The sequence below is a fragment of the Strongylocentrotus purpuratus genome, unplaced genomic scaffold (assembly GCF_000002235.5).
Source record: "Strongylocentrotus purpuratus isolate Spur 01 unplaced genomic scaffold, Spur_5.0 spur5_scaffold_11, whole genome shotgun sequence".
Taxonomy (NCBI): Eukaryota; Metazoa; Echinodermata; class Echinoidea; order Camarodonta; family Strongylocentrotidae; genus Strongylocentrotus; species Strongylocentrotus purpuratus.
Window position 1 is genome coordinate 26,770,896 of NW_022145596.1, and position 18,383 is coordinate 26,789,278.

Consider the following 18,383-nt stretch of genomic DNA (forward strand, 5'->3'; position numbering starts at 1 on the left):
TCAAAGACAACAATCATAAATTTTACAGACAAATAGATGATTATAAGAAACGATTGTTTCTCATTCTTTTTCTCTCTATTTATGTGTGTGTGTGTGTCTCTCTCTCCCTCTATCTCTCGGTCGGTCGCTTTCTCTGTCAGTCTGTCTGTCTGTCTGTCTATCTGCCAATGCTATTCCGCCATTTGCTTGTATGCCGGCACCATTCCTTCTTTGAGATAAATTATTATAACATAATGATGATGTACACCATTTATTATACCTTATATTTATTATAGAGAGCGAAATAGAAAACGAGCGGCTGATAATGTCTAAATGTGGAGAACATTAAAAACTTTTGAATGAAAATCTCTGTTGCATCCAAAAAAAATGTTTATTATGCTATATTGACAATACTATTATACGTCGGACATTATATTTCAGCAACAAGATATCTATATTTAAAAAAAGGACAACTAAAGGGGAAAACAAAATCGGAGCTGGGGGGGGGGTGATCGGAGAGACAAATACCATATAAATAAATACTGTACGGACTACGTCCAACTTTCTATCTCTCCCGCCCCCTCCCCCCCCCCCCTCTCTCTCTCTCTCTCTCTCCCTCGTTCTCTCTTTCTCTCTCTTTCCCTCTCTGTCTATCTGGCAATGTCATTTTCCATCTTCATCTTTTTTATAATGTTTTCTATTTCTCTATTTGCTTGTACGCTGGCAGCATCTCTTTCTTGAGATTAATTATTATAACATAATTATCCCTGATGATGTACACATTATACCTTATATTTATTATAGGAAACGAAATAGAGAACGAGCGGCTGATAATGTCGAAATGAGAAGAACATTACTATACAATAATTATGCAAAGTAAAACTATTGAATGTAAATCCCTGTTGCATCAAACTGATTAAAAAAATGTTTATTATGCTACATTGACGGTACTATTATACGTCAGAAATTATACTTTAGCCAAAAGATATAAACAAAACAAAACAAAAAAGTGGAAAGAAAAAAATTAGATTTAAGCCAAAAGAAATAAACAAAACAAAACAAACAAAAAAGAAAAATAATCGGAGCTGGGGGGGGGGGGGGGGGGGGGGGGGGGGTTGGGGAGCAAAAAACCATAATAATAAATACAGTACAGACTACATCCAACTTTCTATCTAGAGCTCCCGCCCCCCCCCCCCCCTCTCTCTATTCCTCTCCCTGTCCGTCTGTCTCTGTCTATGTCGTTATCCATCTTCATCTTTTATAATGTTGTCTATTCCGCCATTTGCTTGTATGCCGGCATCATCCCTTCCTTGAGATTAATTATTATAACATATCCTTGATGATATACATGTAGGCCTACGTTGGACATTATACTTTAGCAAAAAGATATAATCAAACAAACAAGGGAAACGCTCTCGGCGGTCTCGCCTGCATAACGCAATTCAATATGATAAACCAGAACGTCAATGACGTAGCGCTCATCCGCATCTCTCAACAACAAATATCCTAAATTTTATGTGGTACTACACTTTTGAACTGGTCAAAAAATAAAAATTTGATGCCCTGGAAGGTACATAATTTCATTTCATTTGCATAAAGTACCATAAATAATCAATGGAGCAAAATCTCACAATTCTGTGTAGAAGTTTAGTGTTCCAAATTTAGCTCTACCAGATAAGGCAAACCAAATCAAAATCGGTCAAGAAATGAGGGAAAAGAAGCAATTTTTGTTATTTTTGGAATAAATTTTGCATAAATTACCATAATTAATTAATGGAGAACAATTTCAAAATTTTGTGTAGATGTTTAGTGTACGGAGAGCAATTTTTGTTATTTTTGGAATAAATTTTGCATAAATTACCATAATTAATTAATGGAGAACAATTTCAAAATTCTGTGTGGATGTTTAGTGTACCAAAGTTAGCTCTACGATATAAAGCAAACCAAATCAAAATCGGTCAAGAAATGAAGGAGAAGAAGCCTTTTTTGTGATTTCGAATAAATTTGCATAAATTAGCATAGATAATGAATTTCACGATTCTGTGTAGAAATTTTAAATCCCCCTCCTAGCCCTATCATATGAAACAATCAGAATCAAAATCGGTTGAAAAATAACGAAGAAGAAGCATTTTGAAAATCTTGATGTTGATGCCACAACAAAGTCTAAGTTTGTTGACCTTAAATGACCTTTGACCTAACCTTAGTGACCTGAAATTCTACTCACATGATTGGGGAGACTTGATAACCCTATAGTCCAAGTTTCATTGACTAAGAACTTATACTTTCAAAATTATATCAAAAATTCAAAAACTTAACCTTAGGTTAAGTTTTCAATGATGATGCTACAACATAGTCCAAGTCCGTTGACCTGAAATGACCTTTGACCTTGACTTTGTGATCTGAAATTCTACTCACATGATTGGGGATACTTGATTACCCTATAGTCAAAGTTTCATTGACTAAGAACTTATACTTTAAAAAAAATTTTATCAAAAATTCAAAAACTTAACCTTAGGTTAAGTTTTTGATGTTGACGCCGTCGCCGTCGCCGTCACCGGAAAAGCGGCGCCTTTGTCTCGCTTTTTGCTACGCAGGCGAGACAAAAATACCGTCCACAGGCTTCGTCCAACTTTCTACCCCCCCCCCCATCACATATATCTTATATTAATTTAGTATAGGGAATGAAATAAAGAACGAGTGGCTGATAATGTCGAAATGAGAAGAATATTACTGTCCAATATTTATAAAAAGTAAAAAAAAAACTTTGAATGTAAATATCTGTTGCATCAAAATAAAATGAAACATTTATTACATGTCATGGACGGAAATGTTATACATCGGACATTATACTTTAGCACAAAAGAGTTATCTAGAAAAAGGCGGACAACGTTATAAGAGGAAGAATGAAACTTTCTCTTTTATTTACAAACGTATAAATAGCATAAATATCCTACATATACAGAAGGAATCATGAAGAGGGAGACAAGAACAAGTATGAACTAGACTTTAATTCGTCATTTTGACGAATTAGGTGATACGTATGCTCATGTGTAACATTTTGAAGAACGCATTTTCACGAGTTTAATCTTTCGTTTACTACTCCCATTATGGTCTATCCATGAGTGAAGTTTCAACTGTAGGGCAGAGGGAGACAGACCAAGAGAATAATAGGGAGGCAAGGCAAGAGAGAGAGAGATGGTGAAAGAGAAGAGAGAGATAGATAGATGCAGAGACAGACCAAAAAAGGAGAGGGGCAGTACATGAGGGGAGAAGGAAAACAGAGCAAGAGGGAGGAGAGAGAGAGAGATGCAATTGAGAACAATGCCTTCCAGATGACCATGATTAAAAGTGGTAGAGCGCCCCCTTAAGGTATTCGATTGAGGATTGTTATATATGATAATTGACATGTCACCTATGATTGAATGTTTGACTATGATAACGTCATGATAATGTTACATAGTCTACATGAATCTTGTGGAAACTTGTCTCAGCTACAACATACTCAAAAATCAACAAAATCCAACAAAATCCAAGCAGAAATATCAGCGATATTGCTCAAAACACAGGAATGTAGAATCCAGATTTGAGAAAAAGTCATCTCCCATAGGGATTAAACGCAAAAAGTAATGGATTAAGTGAAAAAAGGGTAATAATAAAGTAAATAGGGTTGTTTATTGCATTATTTGCGACTGTACATGTTTTAATAATCAAAGGAGATGGTACAGTGAAAGGTCAAAAAGAAAACAAAAGTGAAGACAAATATTGTTGGAGACACTCGGACTCGAACCATGGATCTCGAAGATGGAAGTCAAGTGCGTTACCGATATACCACAACATTTCCCATAGCGATTATACACGTAAATGGGAAATGGAATTCTCAAATCCTACTTTGCAAGTGAAATATGAGCATAATCCCAGCATCTGATCGAAAATAAAAGGCACATGATAGCTTATTGTCTCAGCTACAACATATTTGAAGCTCAGCGAAAACTAAGCTAAAACAACAGAGATTTTGCTCGCGAAAGACAGGAGTGTAGAATCCAGTTTTGAGAAAAGGTCATGTCCCATAGAGAATACATGCAAAATGTGAACAATTGACATGCCTCCTTTAATCGCCAAAATACGCCATGATGCCTTTGTCAAAATGAAAAATTGTGGATACTTTATTTGTAGAGAATTGTCTCAGCTAGAACATATCAAAATTTGAAAGAAAATTGATCAATATTTACAGAGATACAATCAATTCTCCAAAAATATGCTGACGTCATAATATGCAAATTGAAATTTTGAATTTGGAGGCCATTATGATGACGTTATGAGTTAATTGAGGGTCAAATGAGACATGAAATCATATCTCAAACTCATAATCTATCTAAATATGAAAAAATATTGGGAGTTCCTATCTATTCTGAACAGTTACAAAGAATTTTGTATAGGCATGTTTTTGCTCATGTATTGTGGATAAAGATAACGCAGGTCCGCGCGCGCTGTCAACTTTGACGGACGCTCATTGCGTTATTAAACTAGATGGAATTCGACTGCGCGCAGTCGAAAATGATGCCTCCGTCATAGAGCAATTTTACAAACCGAAACGGAAGAAATTTTTCAAATTCAAGTTCAATTGTAATCCATTAACATGTTCTCAGAATATCGTGATTACAAGCAATTTCTCATATACATATATGACCCTTTGATCTTTGACCTCATGACCCTAAAATCTACTCAGTTCATTGGCTCTGCAAGATTTCCTGAGTTAAATAGTAATCCATCTGTCAGTTCTAATGAGAATGCGTCCACAAGCTATTTTTGCATACATAATGAGCCCATGACCTTTGATCTTATGAACCATTCATTGGCTCTGCAAGATACATAAATGATCTAAGTTTGGCAGGAATCCATCAATCTGTTCTAATGATAATACGATCACAAGCTATTTTTGCATACATAATGAGCCGCATGACCTTGACCTTTACCTCATGACCCCAAAATCTAATCAGTTCATCAGCTCTGCAAGTAACATACATGACCTAAGTTTGGCAGGAATCCATCAATCGGTTCTTGAGATAAGGCGATCACGAGCTGTTTTTGCATACACAATGTGCGCTGTGACCTTTGACCTCGTGACCCCAAAATCTAATCAGTTCATTGGTATTTGCAAGATACATACATGACCAAAGTTTGGCAGGAATCCATCAATCGGTTCTTCAGATAACGCGATCACAAGCTGTTTTTGCATACATAATGAGCCCTGTGACCTTTGACCTTTGACCTCGTGACCCCAAAATCTAATCAGTTCATCAGCTCTGCAAGATACATACATGACCAAAGTTTGGCAGGAATCCATCAATCGGTTGTTCAGACAAAGTTTGGCAGGAATCCATCAATCGGTTGTTCAGATAACGCGATCACAAGCTGTTTTTGCATACATAATGAGCCCTGTGACCTTTGACCTTTGACCTCGTGACCCAAAATGTAATCAGATTGTTTTCCTATAGTGATACACACTATCACTAAGTTCGAAGTTTAAATCTCCAGTGGTTCTTGAGATATCATGATAACAATCTCAATGTATGGAATTTCATAAGTTGACCTCTGTGACCCTTGACCTTTGACATACGTGCTCCAAAATCTAATCAGATCGTCTTCCTATGGTGATACATACTATCCTTAAGTTTGAAGTTTAAATCTCAAATGGTTCTTGAGATATCGCGCTAACAAACTCAATACAAGGAATTTCATAAGTTGACCTCTGTGACCTGTGACCTTTGACCTACGTACTCCAAAATCTAATCAGATCGTCTTCCTATGGTGATAAATACTATTCCCGAGTCTTAAGTTTAAATCTTAAATGGTTCTTGAGATATTGTGATAACGGTCAAACGGGACGGACGGACGGACGTACGGACGGACGGACGTACGGACGGACGTACGGACGTACGGACGGACAACCCGAAAACATGATGCCTCCGGCACCACCTTCGGTGGCGGAGGCATAAAAATGAACAAGTTATTATAATGCTTGGAAAAATGTGCCAAATATAATGATATAGAAAAATCGGCGATTCTATGTTGCAAAATGTTAGTACGCGCAAAAAAACGCGCGCGCATGCGCGTGAGCGTGATTTTTTGTCAAATGCTCCATATGGCCTGAAACGTATGCAAAAAAAATTTGGGACGATTTAGAGCATTTTAAATTTTTGCGCGCGCGTAAACGCACGGACGAACACGCACGTTTATTGACCTGAAATTGACCGGACGGATATTAATCTTAATCATGATAATTATGAATGAGAAATACCTTTCCGTTAAGAAGATATGATCATAAGTTGATTTTCACAAAATGGCGCCTGGATGACATCACGATCATTTTGACTCTTTGAAAAGTCACGCAGTTCTAAGTTAGACTAAGATCTATCATCGTGTCAAGTTTTATGATAATGGCTTTATTCAGTTTTGAGATATCCTGCGAACAAATTCGAGGAAGAATAATAAAGAAATTTAAAAAAAAGAAAATCTTGACGATATCAATAGGTGATACGTAGACTTTGTACGTATCACCTAATGAAAAAGTACAAATACAAATATATATTACAACAATAGGATTTTAGAGCGGCAGATAATAGGGGACACGTGATAGTTTTAAGTATTGGCAAATGTTGACGCTTATAGTTTGTAATTATTGACAAAATACACACAAATAAAAATAACACAGAAATGTCTGCAAGTATTTGGGCCCTACATAGAATATGTGAAAAGAGCGTCTTTGTCTTTGGCCCATGATCCTACAGCCAAGTTACGTAAGACGGTAAGAGGAACAATGAACGTTGCGGAGGGTACAGGTCGTTGTCATGGTTATCAACTCCACCAATTTAAGAGCGGAAGTAAGGTAAGGGTATAACTAAATGACAATGAACTGATCCTTGTATGTACTACATGAAAGACCCTTGTTTTTTTTTTTTGTAGGGGTGGGGGGGTAGGGGGTCTTGTTGTTTTTGCAGTTGCCGTTACTGTTCTTCAAGAGTTCTAATGAGATCGCGCTCCAACGTACTAAAAAAACTAGATGGAATTTTGACTGCGCGCAGTCGAAAATGATGCCTCCGCCATAGAGCAATTTAAACTAGAGAGTTACTTGACCTATTGTGACCTAAGGTCAAGCCGAAAATTGAGAAATTTGTCATTTTGTGTACAAAATGAATGGCAAAGTGAAGTTTCTAGTTTGGTCTATAAATCAGCATAATTTTACTCTTTAGAGTTTAGTTATCATTTATTCAAGCAAAATATTGATACGTAACAACCTCAAGTATCAGAAGTTCATAAAACAATGAAATACATAAGAATTGAAATAGACATGGACAATTTTTTTATGTGATAATGCCCGATAGGCTTTTTAGAAACTTTTTGCTACAAAATCAACTCTGTAAAAGCTTTATTTATGTAATTGTTAATAAAAATCATTATTCATGAATTTGATTTGCATAAATTAGCATAATTGATAAAATAAGTAATTTTCAGCAAAATTATAGTGAGGTCTCTTCCTTTATGCAATTGCATAAATTAGCATAATTGATAAAATAAGCAATTTTCAGCAAAATAATAGTGAGGTCTCTTCCTTTGCGCAATTTCTCAAGAAGCGTGCCAAATTTCGAGGCAATCGGCCCCTCCCCCTCCCCAGTCAGGGAGGTGCTCAAAAAAGCCCAGTTAAGTACGGGTTAAGTAACGGAACATATTTCAAGTGGTTCTTGACAGATCATGACAAGTCCTATACATGTAGTCTGAATTTTTCAAGTTGACCTCTATGACCTTTGACATACATGTACTCCAAAATCTAATCTGATAGTTTTCCTATGGTGATATATATACTATCCTTAAGTTTGAAGTTTAAAATCTCAAATGGTTCTCGAGATATCGCGATAACGAGCTGAAGACATGGAATTTCACAAGTTGACCTCTGTGACCCTTGACCTACGTGCTCCAAAATCTAAACAGATAGTCTTCCTATGGTGATACATACTATCATTAAGTTTGAAGTGAAAATTCTCCAGTGGTTCTTGAGATATCGCGATAACGATCTCAATGTATGGAATTTCATAAGTTGACCTCTGTGACCCTTAACCTGTGACCTACGTGCTCCAAAATCTAATCAGATTGTCTTCCTATGGTGATACATACATGTACTATCATTAAGTTTGAAGTTTAAATCTCCAGTGGTTCTTGAGATATTATTATATGGTGATACATACTATCATTAAGTTTGAAGTGAAAATTCTCCAGTGGTTCTTGAGATATCGCGATAACGATCTCAATGTATGGAATTTCATAAGTTGACCTCTGTGACCCTTGACCTTTGACCTACGTGCTCCAAAATCTAATCAGATTGTCTTCCTATGGTGATACACACTATCATTAAGTTTGAAGTTTAAATCTCCAGTGGTTCTTGAGATATTATGATAACAATCTCAATGTATGGAATTTCATAAGTTGACCTCTGTGACCCTTGACCTTTGAACTACGTGCTCCAAAATCTACTCAGATCGTCTTCCTATGGTGATACATACTATCCTTAAGTTTGAAGTTTTTACATCTCCAGTGGTTCTTGAGATATCATGATAACAATCTCAATGTATGGAATTTCATAAGTTGACCTCTATGACCCTTGACCTTTGACCTACGTGCTCCAAAATGTAATCAGATTGTTTTCCTATAGTGATACACACTATCACTAAGTTTGAAGTTTAAATCTCCAGTGGTTCTTGAGATATCATGATAACAATCTCAATGTATGGAATTTCATAAGTTGACCTCTGTGACCCTTGACCTTTGACATACGTGCTCCAAAATCTAATCAGATCGTCTTCCTATGGTGATACATACTATCCTTAAGTTTGAAGTTTAAATCTCAAATGGTTCTTGAGATATCGCGCTAACAAACTCAATACAAGGAATTTCATAAGTTGACCTCTGTGACCTGTGACCTTTGACCTACGTACTCCAAAATCTAATCAGATCGTCTTCCTATGGTGATAAATACTATTCCTGAGTCTTAAGTTTAAATCTTAAATGGTTCTTGAGATATTGTGATAACGGTCAAACGGGACGGACGTACGGACGGACAACCCGAAAACATGATGCCTCCGGCACCACCTTCGGTGGCGGAGGCATAAAAATAAGTTGTTCTTCATCATAATCATAATTATATACCTCACTTAAGAAATCCAGCCATCTGATTGGTCGAATTGCATTCATAAACTTCAACTGTTCCTGTAAAATTCTCGGTAACCATGCATAAAACATTTCAATATTTTTAATAACCATGGTTATTAAAAAAAGTTGGTCAGCGTCCATGGTTACCCCATAGGTTTACATGTTAAAAAATGGTTTGAGCGATGGAGGATGCCGTATGTGTGCGAAGGATTGGTCGGTAATTTCAATACAATTGAATCTCGATCGATCTTACCGACAATTTTATCTTGCATTGTTGACATGAAGACGAAAATAAACTTCCAAAAACAAAAAACAACATCTGCCGATAGATCTTGATCTAAGTTCGTGCCAATATGCATTGCAAAAGTAAAAGAAGAGTCCGTATATGGAGCTTTTGCGAAGCATTCATCACACGCGAAGCCGGTTTCAATCCATTTTAATGTATATATTGGAGAAAATTGCCTAGCATGTTAACGGCGGGCCATAGCCGAGTGGTCTAAGCGTTGGTTTTCGGTACACCTTTTGTTGTACGCAAGAGTTCGAATCCCGTCTTCGACAAAATTGATAAATATTTTTAATTTTTCAGTTTTTTTTTTTTTTGGCATATAAAAGTATTAATGACTGCTTTAATATTCGAGAAATAGTTGTTTTCATACGCTCTCGGGAAGGTTAGAATTGGGCTATTCCCCTCGGCAAGCCTCGGGGAATAGCACAATTCTAACCTTCCCTTGAGCGTAATAAAACAACTATTTCTCTCAAAGCAGTCATTAATACTATACTATAACGTAGAACCAGACCATTTTATCATATTCATTTTCTGAGTCCGAGTCAAGGATCGCTTCTCGAGCATCTTCAACGCTAAAAAGAGGCTTTCTCGGATGACGAGACATTTCAAGATACTATCTTAACTCAGTCCAACTAAGTAGGGATGTTACAAAAAAATAGAATCTCAAAATTCAAGCTCTTGCATGCCACCAGAGCTTGATAAGACCTTTTATTTGGTGCCTCATTCATCCTAATAGCCCCAGTAATAAGACAGTTATGCCAATTTTAAACGCCCAGAAATCATGTATTTAATTGCTTTGTTTTTAAAACAAAAGTTGTGATCTCAAATGTGACCGAAAGATTCTATTTCAAAATAAAAATCGCCAAAAAATGTATGTAAGTATGCAAAAACCGCTAATCGGCCCGTCATTTTTGCATTACATTTTCACATTCCTTCTCCCCAAAAACATATTTGGGGCCTGTCACCACGAAATGAGTCCAGTTGGTCAAAAATTTTATTCCTGTTTTTAAGTATTATATGAATCTACATTAAGTAAGCTTTAAATTAAGGGGTCACACATTAAAATTGATAAATTATATCCAGAAATATGAACAAAAACCTAATTGGACTTTATAAACAATGGGATTACCCAGTTTTGAGATTAGGTGTAAAGTTAATGATGCGTAACATAGCCTATATTATTTGCCAAAAAATGTTAGGAGATATTTTTGTGACCTAAGCTCTGGGGACATAAACTACAAGACATTAAAAAGTCGATTTTTGGAAAAATCTTAAATGCGGTAGGTGGGTCAATTTTCAGTACATACACACTATACATCGCTATTACTACGATTGAGCCTAATGCGACACTGGACTCATTTCGTGGTGACTGGCCCCATTTCTCATCCATAAATTTTGCTGAAATTTCACCAAAAGCAAATTCACATGTTAACCAATCATCCTAAATCTAGATACCTTTTTTCTCATCCTGAATGCAGGATCAGGGTTCAGAATGGCACTAAACACGGCTCTTATGAAACGTGCAGCAAAACCACTGCATGCTTGCTGTGAGGAAGGTATTATTAGACCCATTACACTATAAGGGGATTCACTAGGTACAGACAGGAATTGGGTTAAAACACACATAGGAGCATCACTATCCTGGCTGTGTAGTAAAAGCTGTGCTTTTGATTCTCAACATTTTAAACACCACTGTACAAAACTCAACTGATTTCACTCAAAATCAGTACTTTAGTGACAATTGATGAAACCTAAATAGCAGTAAAATACATTTATTTCAACTTACTAATGTTAAAAAGAATAATTTAAAAATTCAAATTGTAAGTCTAGTGTCAAACTTTGCTTACAGCTGCATCGACACGATTGTGTAGAGTCTATGTGATATTGTGTGGTGTGTGTATTTGTGTATAGACTTCTAGGTCCCTGCCTCACACCATGTATGCAGTGCTAGAGGTCAATACGCTTTAGCATTGACTCTCTTAGACAGAAATAACCGTCTGATATGGGTCATTTCTTTAATAAAACTGACATTTGTTGACATTCCCCATATACAGACGGTAACCCAGAGCAGAGCTGCCAACCTCCAGAACAGAAAATCAGTAATCACAAGGCTCAAAATCAGTAATTTGGGGTATAAATCAGTAATTTCTTATGCGGCGCTATGAATCTAAAAAAACGACACGCCAACACTGCGCGGACGCATGATTATCTGAAATTTTTGGTGATTTTACTCACACAAAGATGTTAAGTATTGAATTTCAGGTCATCACAACACAGTTTATCATGAAAAATGGCTCCTATTCACAGCACTCGCTACGATAAATCATATTTAATTCATTAAAAAAAAAAAAAAAAAAAAAAAAAAATCTTTTTTTTTTTTTTTTTTTTAAATCCGTAATTTGAGACAACATTCCGTAATGGTCGTTAATTTCCGTACCAATTACGGGAAATCCGTACTAGTTGGCAGCTCTGCCAGAGGTCTCGCACCGAGGAGGTAATCTGGCCAATCCAGCTGCCACTTATGGAATTTGAGCTTTCTCCCCCGATTTTCACTATTTAGATCTAATTTTCTGATTTATAAAGCAGATGTAAATTAGGTCTATGTAGAGTCTATTGTACTCCTATTTACACTAAATAATAATGATTGACCTATTATACAAATGCGAAATTTATTGACTTACTTATATGATTTATCCAATTTTTTTCTCCGAAACGTGAAATGTACCGTTCATCCATTCAAACTAGTAATTTATGACATCACCCGGCCGATATATTTCCGGGTCAACCTACCAAAACATAGCGAATGGCCAATCAGAGCACTCGTTTGGTATTGGGTTTATGAATATTCATATATCACTTGGTTAACTCGTACGTAGCTATTGGACGTTCGAAAAGAAAAAAATGAATATTCATTAATTTAAACCAGGATGGATGACAACGAATCATGTCGACTACGAAACTTTCTCGGATTAATCATTAATTTTAGGATCTAAATGAGCAAGCTATCGTAAGTCAAAGCCATATTTGTTTGTTAATTTTTATATTTTTATAAGCCTACTGTAATATTGCAGCAAAAGTGCATTTATGAGGATGTAAAGAGTGAAAATCTTGTTGCATATCTCATTCATAGGCCGTACTTCAGTCTATGTAGATCTATAGAGGCGGTCAGTGGAGCCAGATGCAATCTCAGCGGAACCACCGTCGATATCAGAGACTGAAGCTTTCGGTCTATGACTCTCTATGCTTTGCTGGAGTGGGTTAAAACACCTTTAATAAGGCGACAACGGCCTTAGAAACAACAATCAGAATCATACAGACAACAGTCCATTTTCTAGTCTCCCGATCATATCGGTATCGGTTATAACGATATCAATCCCTATAGATCTAGACTCTAGACTTACAATTTGAATTTTTTAATTTTCCTTTTTAACATCAGTAAGTTTTAAAAAAATGTATTTTACTGCTATTTAGGTGTCATCAATTGTCACTAAAGTTTTATACAGTGCCAGCGCCATGCAGTGGTGTTTCATGTTTGAAATGTTGAGAATCAAAAGCACAGCTTTTACACAGCCAGGTAGTGATGCTCGTATGTGTGCAGCAAAACAAACTGCCGAAAACATAATCATAGAAAGTTTAGTAGATCTAGATCTATGAAAGATAGACAGAAATAACCATCTGATTTGGGTCATTTCTTTAATAAAACTGACATTTGTTGACATTCCCCAATAGTAATACAGATGGTAACCTAACTCCGGGAAGCTCCAACACCGGCGCCGCAGGCGTGTTGGAGCTTCCCGGAGTTATGCCGAACCGAACCATTTGTTCCACTAGTACGGCATAGGCCGTACTTCAGTCTATGTATAGAGGCGGTCAGTGGAGCCAGATGCAATCTCAGCGGAACCACCGTCGATATCAGAGACTGAAGCTTTCGGTCTAGAATCTAGGCCTATATGAAAGATAACAATGTCATTCTTCTCATCCAATAGATATCATGATTAGGCCTAGGTCTAAAACACAAGCAAAAGGTTTCCTACCTTACGACCGATGAAAAGCTCCCTTGAAGTACGCTGAAGTTGAAAATAGCTTTGGATTTCAGAATTGCGAATCTTGCAGGAGCAAAGAAATCTTATGACCTGCTTCAATGAAGATACAAGTCGAAAGAGATCGTATCTGTTCACTCACATTTCGTCCGCTGTTTCCGACAAAGTCCTGACTCTCGTACGTAATGTAACAACGGTACGCTACAACACGTGAGCGAATTGGGTAATTCCCTTTCCCCCCCCCCCCCCCCCCCCCCCCCCCCCCCCCCCCCCTCCGGAGAATTTGGATGAGCAGGGCATCCACCGCCCTAATTGGTCTATCCATCCCTCCAAGCCACGTCAAGTAAACGTGCGCGAATTTTGAATCACGTTCTCCTCAAGACTCACGCGCGGAGGGATATGGATGGAAAAGCGTAACCATAGAGATATATACTTAATAACCTAGTATATATCTCTATGTTAATAACACAGTATATATCTCTATGAGCGTAACCCACTGATCTCTACGGAAAAAGATCAGTGGGCGTAACCCAGCCATAGTTAGCCTAGGGGTTGTTGTTGTTGTTGGTAAATGTTTTGTGGCGTTCATTCAGTATTGAATATAGGTCTATACGCCATAAATATCTTCAATTTTATAAGAAAATCAGTTATAGTCTTCATAAGAAAACTGAGAATAAAGATTTGTAATGAAATAATTAATTAATAAGTAACGCAATTTATTAGGAGTCTTTGGATGGTTTGCAACTTCGTGTTTCTGCTTTTTTTAAAGTTTAATCTGGTCAGCCCGGTTTCGATTGCATGGAAACTAGCTTTGCCCGATTTGTGAAACAGGCTTCTCGGCTACTCGGCGTCCGTGCGCATTGATCTTTTCATTTTGTAACGCACGGTGCCTAGACCACTCAGAAACACAGAAACACTAAATTGAGACACATCGTACAGAGGCGCTCCTGAAACCGAATTTCCAATCCATTCAAGTAAATTGTTATACACAGAGGCGGCGGACCCGGGGGGCAGGGGGGCACAGTGCCCACCTCCCACTTTTTCAAGTACCCAAAAAGTGCCCCTTTTTCCATGGGAAAAGTGCCCCTTTAACATTGTAAGAAGCGCCCCTTTTTACATAAAAAGTGCCCCTATTACTTTGATATGTGTCCCTGTTAATTTTTTTAAAAGTGCCCCCTCTCCTTCCATCTTTGATATATGCCCCTTTTATTTTGACACGTACCTCTCTTTCCAGACAAGTTCCCAGTTTCCTTTGCAATAAGTGTCCATTTTCCATTCTCATAATTGCCCTTTTTAATCTCTAGTTAGTGCCTCTTTTCGGATACGGGAAGCGCCCCTTTTCACTTTTGTTTAGCGCCTCCTTCACCTCTGACAATTACCCTATTCAAATCTTAGAGGTGCCCCTTTTACTTTGACATGTGCCCTCTTTTCTTTCTAATAAGTGCCCCTTTTCCTTATGATAAGTGCCCCCATTTAACAAAGAGCCCTTCGCCTTTTCATAAATGCCCCTTTTCACCTATGAAAATAGTCCTTTTTCATTCTCCTTCTAGTGCTCCTTTTCATGTCTGGTAAATGACCCTATTCAATTCTGAGAGACAATCGTTTTATTTTGACAAGTGCCCCCTTTCCTCCTGATAAGTGCTCTTTTCATCTCTAATAACACCCCCTTTTATTTTGACACGTGCCCCTTTTCCTTCCTAATAAAGGCTCTTTTTCCTTCATAATTTCCGCTTTTCATAAAAGCCCCCTTTCACCTCCAATAAATGCCCTATCAAAATCTGATCGGTGCTCCTTTCCTTTCAACAAAATACATTTCCCTTTATTATTAGTGCCCCCTTTTCATTCTCATAAGTGCCTCTTTCATATATGGTGTTTGCCCTTTTTCAGGTGCGATAAGTGCCCCTTTTCACCTCTGATAATTAACCTTTTTTAACAATGATACGTGCCCCTTTTCCTTTCTTATGAGGAATCTATCCCTTTTTCATAAATGCCCCCATCAAAATCTGATGGTTGCCTCTTTTCCGTCGACAAATGCCCAATTTCCATTCTCATCAGTGCCTTTTCATCCCTGGTGAGTGCCCCATTTTCACCTCTGATAATAACCCTTTGTACTTTGGCACGTGCTCCTTTTATTTTCTAATAAGTGTCCCTTCGATAATTAGTGTCCCCCTTTCCTCACATCATTAAATGTGCCCCTAATTTGAAGCGACTAAGAGCAATATCTCCCAAAGCTCGCTCGCTACGCTCGCTCACATTTATAGATGTTATAATTATGTTACTTATCAAAGGTCTTTTCGGTTTGCTGTTATGAAAATGCAGGCGCGGATTCAGGATTTCTTAGGGGGGGGGGCCCAACTTTTTTTTTTTTTGCTCCCGAAAATTTGAAAATCGCGCCGGCCGAAAAGTCGCTCAGTGGGGGGGGGGGGGGGGGGGGGGGGGTGGGTGGGTACAGAGCACAATTTCTTTTTTTTTTCTTTTTTTTTTTTTTTTTTTGCTCCCAAAAATTTGAAAAACGCGCCGGCCAAAAATTCGCTCAATGGGGGGGGGGGGTAGTGAGCACATTTTTTTTTTTTTTTGATCCTCAAAAAAATTTCGATTTGCACCCCCCCCCCCCCCCCCTTGAGCGCCAGGGGGGGGGGGGCCCAACCCCCAAAAAAGGTAAAAATCACGTGATTTTACATGATTTTTTTCTCAAGGGGGGGGGCCCGGGCCCCCCGGGCCCCCTGGATCCGCCACTGTGAAAATGTGCTTATTTATAACCCGATGAGGATTGGTTTTTTTTCCTCTTTATAAGATGTAGTTTTCGCACTGTGACCTCACAAATCTTATATTTTTCCTCGCTCGCAAATGATTTTTTCGACCATCACACCCAACTGCAAGGTATGATGCTTTAAAAAGCAATATCTTATACGATGTATAAAGAGAAACAAATATTGAAATCATCCCTGATAATGTAATCAAATTTTAGGGGTATATACTGTGAGGTGGTCGAGAACTCGAAATGCAATGACAGACAGATCCTGTGAGAGGGCCAAGCAAAGAGTCTTTATTAGTAACAGACACATTACATATCACTAATGCCGATAATCATGGAGATCATGCATTCCCCAAAACATGTCATGTTATCAAATATTAAACGAGTAAATTGGCCCTTTAAAAACCAATTGCCACAGTACAATGTAGCTGAAACTCTCAACATTAACACAGGTAAATACCTGACCCAAATACTTAAACAACTCGAAGTAACAGTCAATATAAACCTCATATAGAGCAACACATTCATATATTTATCTTCCATACTTTTCTTACTTCCAAACAAACTCCAATAATCTCCTGGTCTAATCCTAAACATTGCTCTTACTCCTATTATTCCATCTCAATTTGACAAGTAACAATATTCTTTTATAGCAATCTGCAAAATAAGAAATAAGGTTTATAATGATAGAGGGCGCTAGAAACCCTCGAATGGCTACATAGTGTGTCATTATGTTCGTGAGGAAGTAAGACGTACTTTCTCGGGCCTCTCCCATCATGACTTCTCAAAGAGGAAAGGCCACATCGCAACGGGCTAGGGCGGCAACGCCGCCCAGCCCCGACGTGATACCATCCATACGTATACTCCTTAATGATCAGTGGGATAGAATAGAGAGCAGATTGGACCTTCTGGAAGAAATTTTTGGACAGAGGATGAGAAATTTAGAAGTAACGATAAATGGATTACAGGAGGCTGCTGAATTTCAAAGCAAAGAAGTACAGGAAGCGAAGGGAAAAGTGGACCGCGTAGAGAAGGAGGTAAGTTTAAAGGAAAAACTACTTCAGGATGAGATTGACAAGTTAAGTGCTTATGTAGCCAGGGAGAACTTGATTTATACTGGAATCCCAGAGGAGCAGAATGAGAATGTTAAGCAGGTCCTTCGGGATCTGCATGTTGAACAGCTTCAGATTCCCGTCGAACTTGCCGACAAGATAGAATACCAGCGAGTATATATCGCCTTTTCGGGAATGCTGAGGCGAGAGGGATACCAAGAGCCATCAAAGCCCGTTTCGTGAGCCGTGAGGTACGCGGATGTGTTCGTGCAGCAACATGCTAAAAACTTAAAAGAAACAACCATGTATATATCCGAAGATATGCCAAAGAGAGTACGAGAGGCGCGGCAACCTCAAATTGCTGCTTTGAAAGCCGCGAGACGAGTCGGGAAGTTAGCCTTTTTCTCGCGGGCTGATCCCGCAAAACTTTTTATCGACAAAGTGTATATGCCTCCAAATCAGCAAGAAGCCTTTGTCCGTTAGATGCAAGGGAATTTCGAACGATTGGAAAAATGAGCTATTCAAGCTCTGCTTTAATTTCGTGGGAAATCATAAGGTGAAGCTCTATAAAGTGTGCTTGAATTTGCAAACATCCGCAAACATATAGGAGCCATGTGTATGATTTTCATCCAGTCCTGTGATTGGGACAAGGTGAGGCAAACATCATGAGCGGTAATCTTTAAAGAAGGGACATAACTCCAGCTGTTGAGGACTGTATGGTTCGTCAATAACCAAGAGGAGGAGCAGGGAACAGATACTACAAACGATAAGAGTAACACCGCTGGATGAGAAACGATGGAGGTAAATGTATACCAGAAAAAAAAAGAAAAAAATAAGAATAAGCATGATAAAGAACTGTTAGAAAATAAAACTTTAAAGAGACAAGTGACTAAGAAAACACGATGAGGTATTGCCATGACTTTAACATGTTTAAAGGAAGTGTTTTTTGTTTATGCAAGCTATGCTTTAATTTCATGGGAAATCACAAGGAAAAATGAGCTATTCAATTAGCTCTGCTATAATTTCATGGGAAATCATAAGGTGAAGCTTTATAAAGTAGGGTGGAATTT

At 37.9% G+C, this 18,383-nt stretch overlaps 1 long non-coding RNA gene across 1 annotated transcript in view; it reads right to left on the bottom strand.

Moving 5' to 3' along the window:
- Positions 1–13,735, bottom strand: part of LOC115922315 — a 40,806-nt gene extending 27,071 nt beyond the window's left edge. Inside the window, exon 1 of the long non-coding RNA XR_004063421.1 lies at positions 13,501–13,735. This is a non-coding gene — a long non-coding RNA (uncharacterized LOC115922315). The remainder of the gene's footprint in view (positions 1–13,500) is intronic.
- Positions 13,736–18,383: the final 4,648 nt, after the last annotated feature.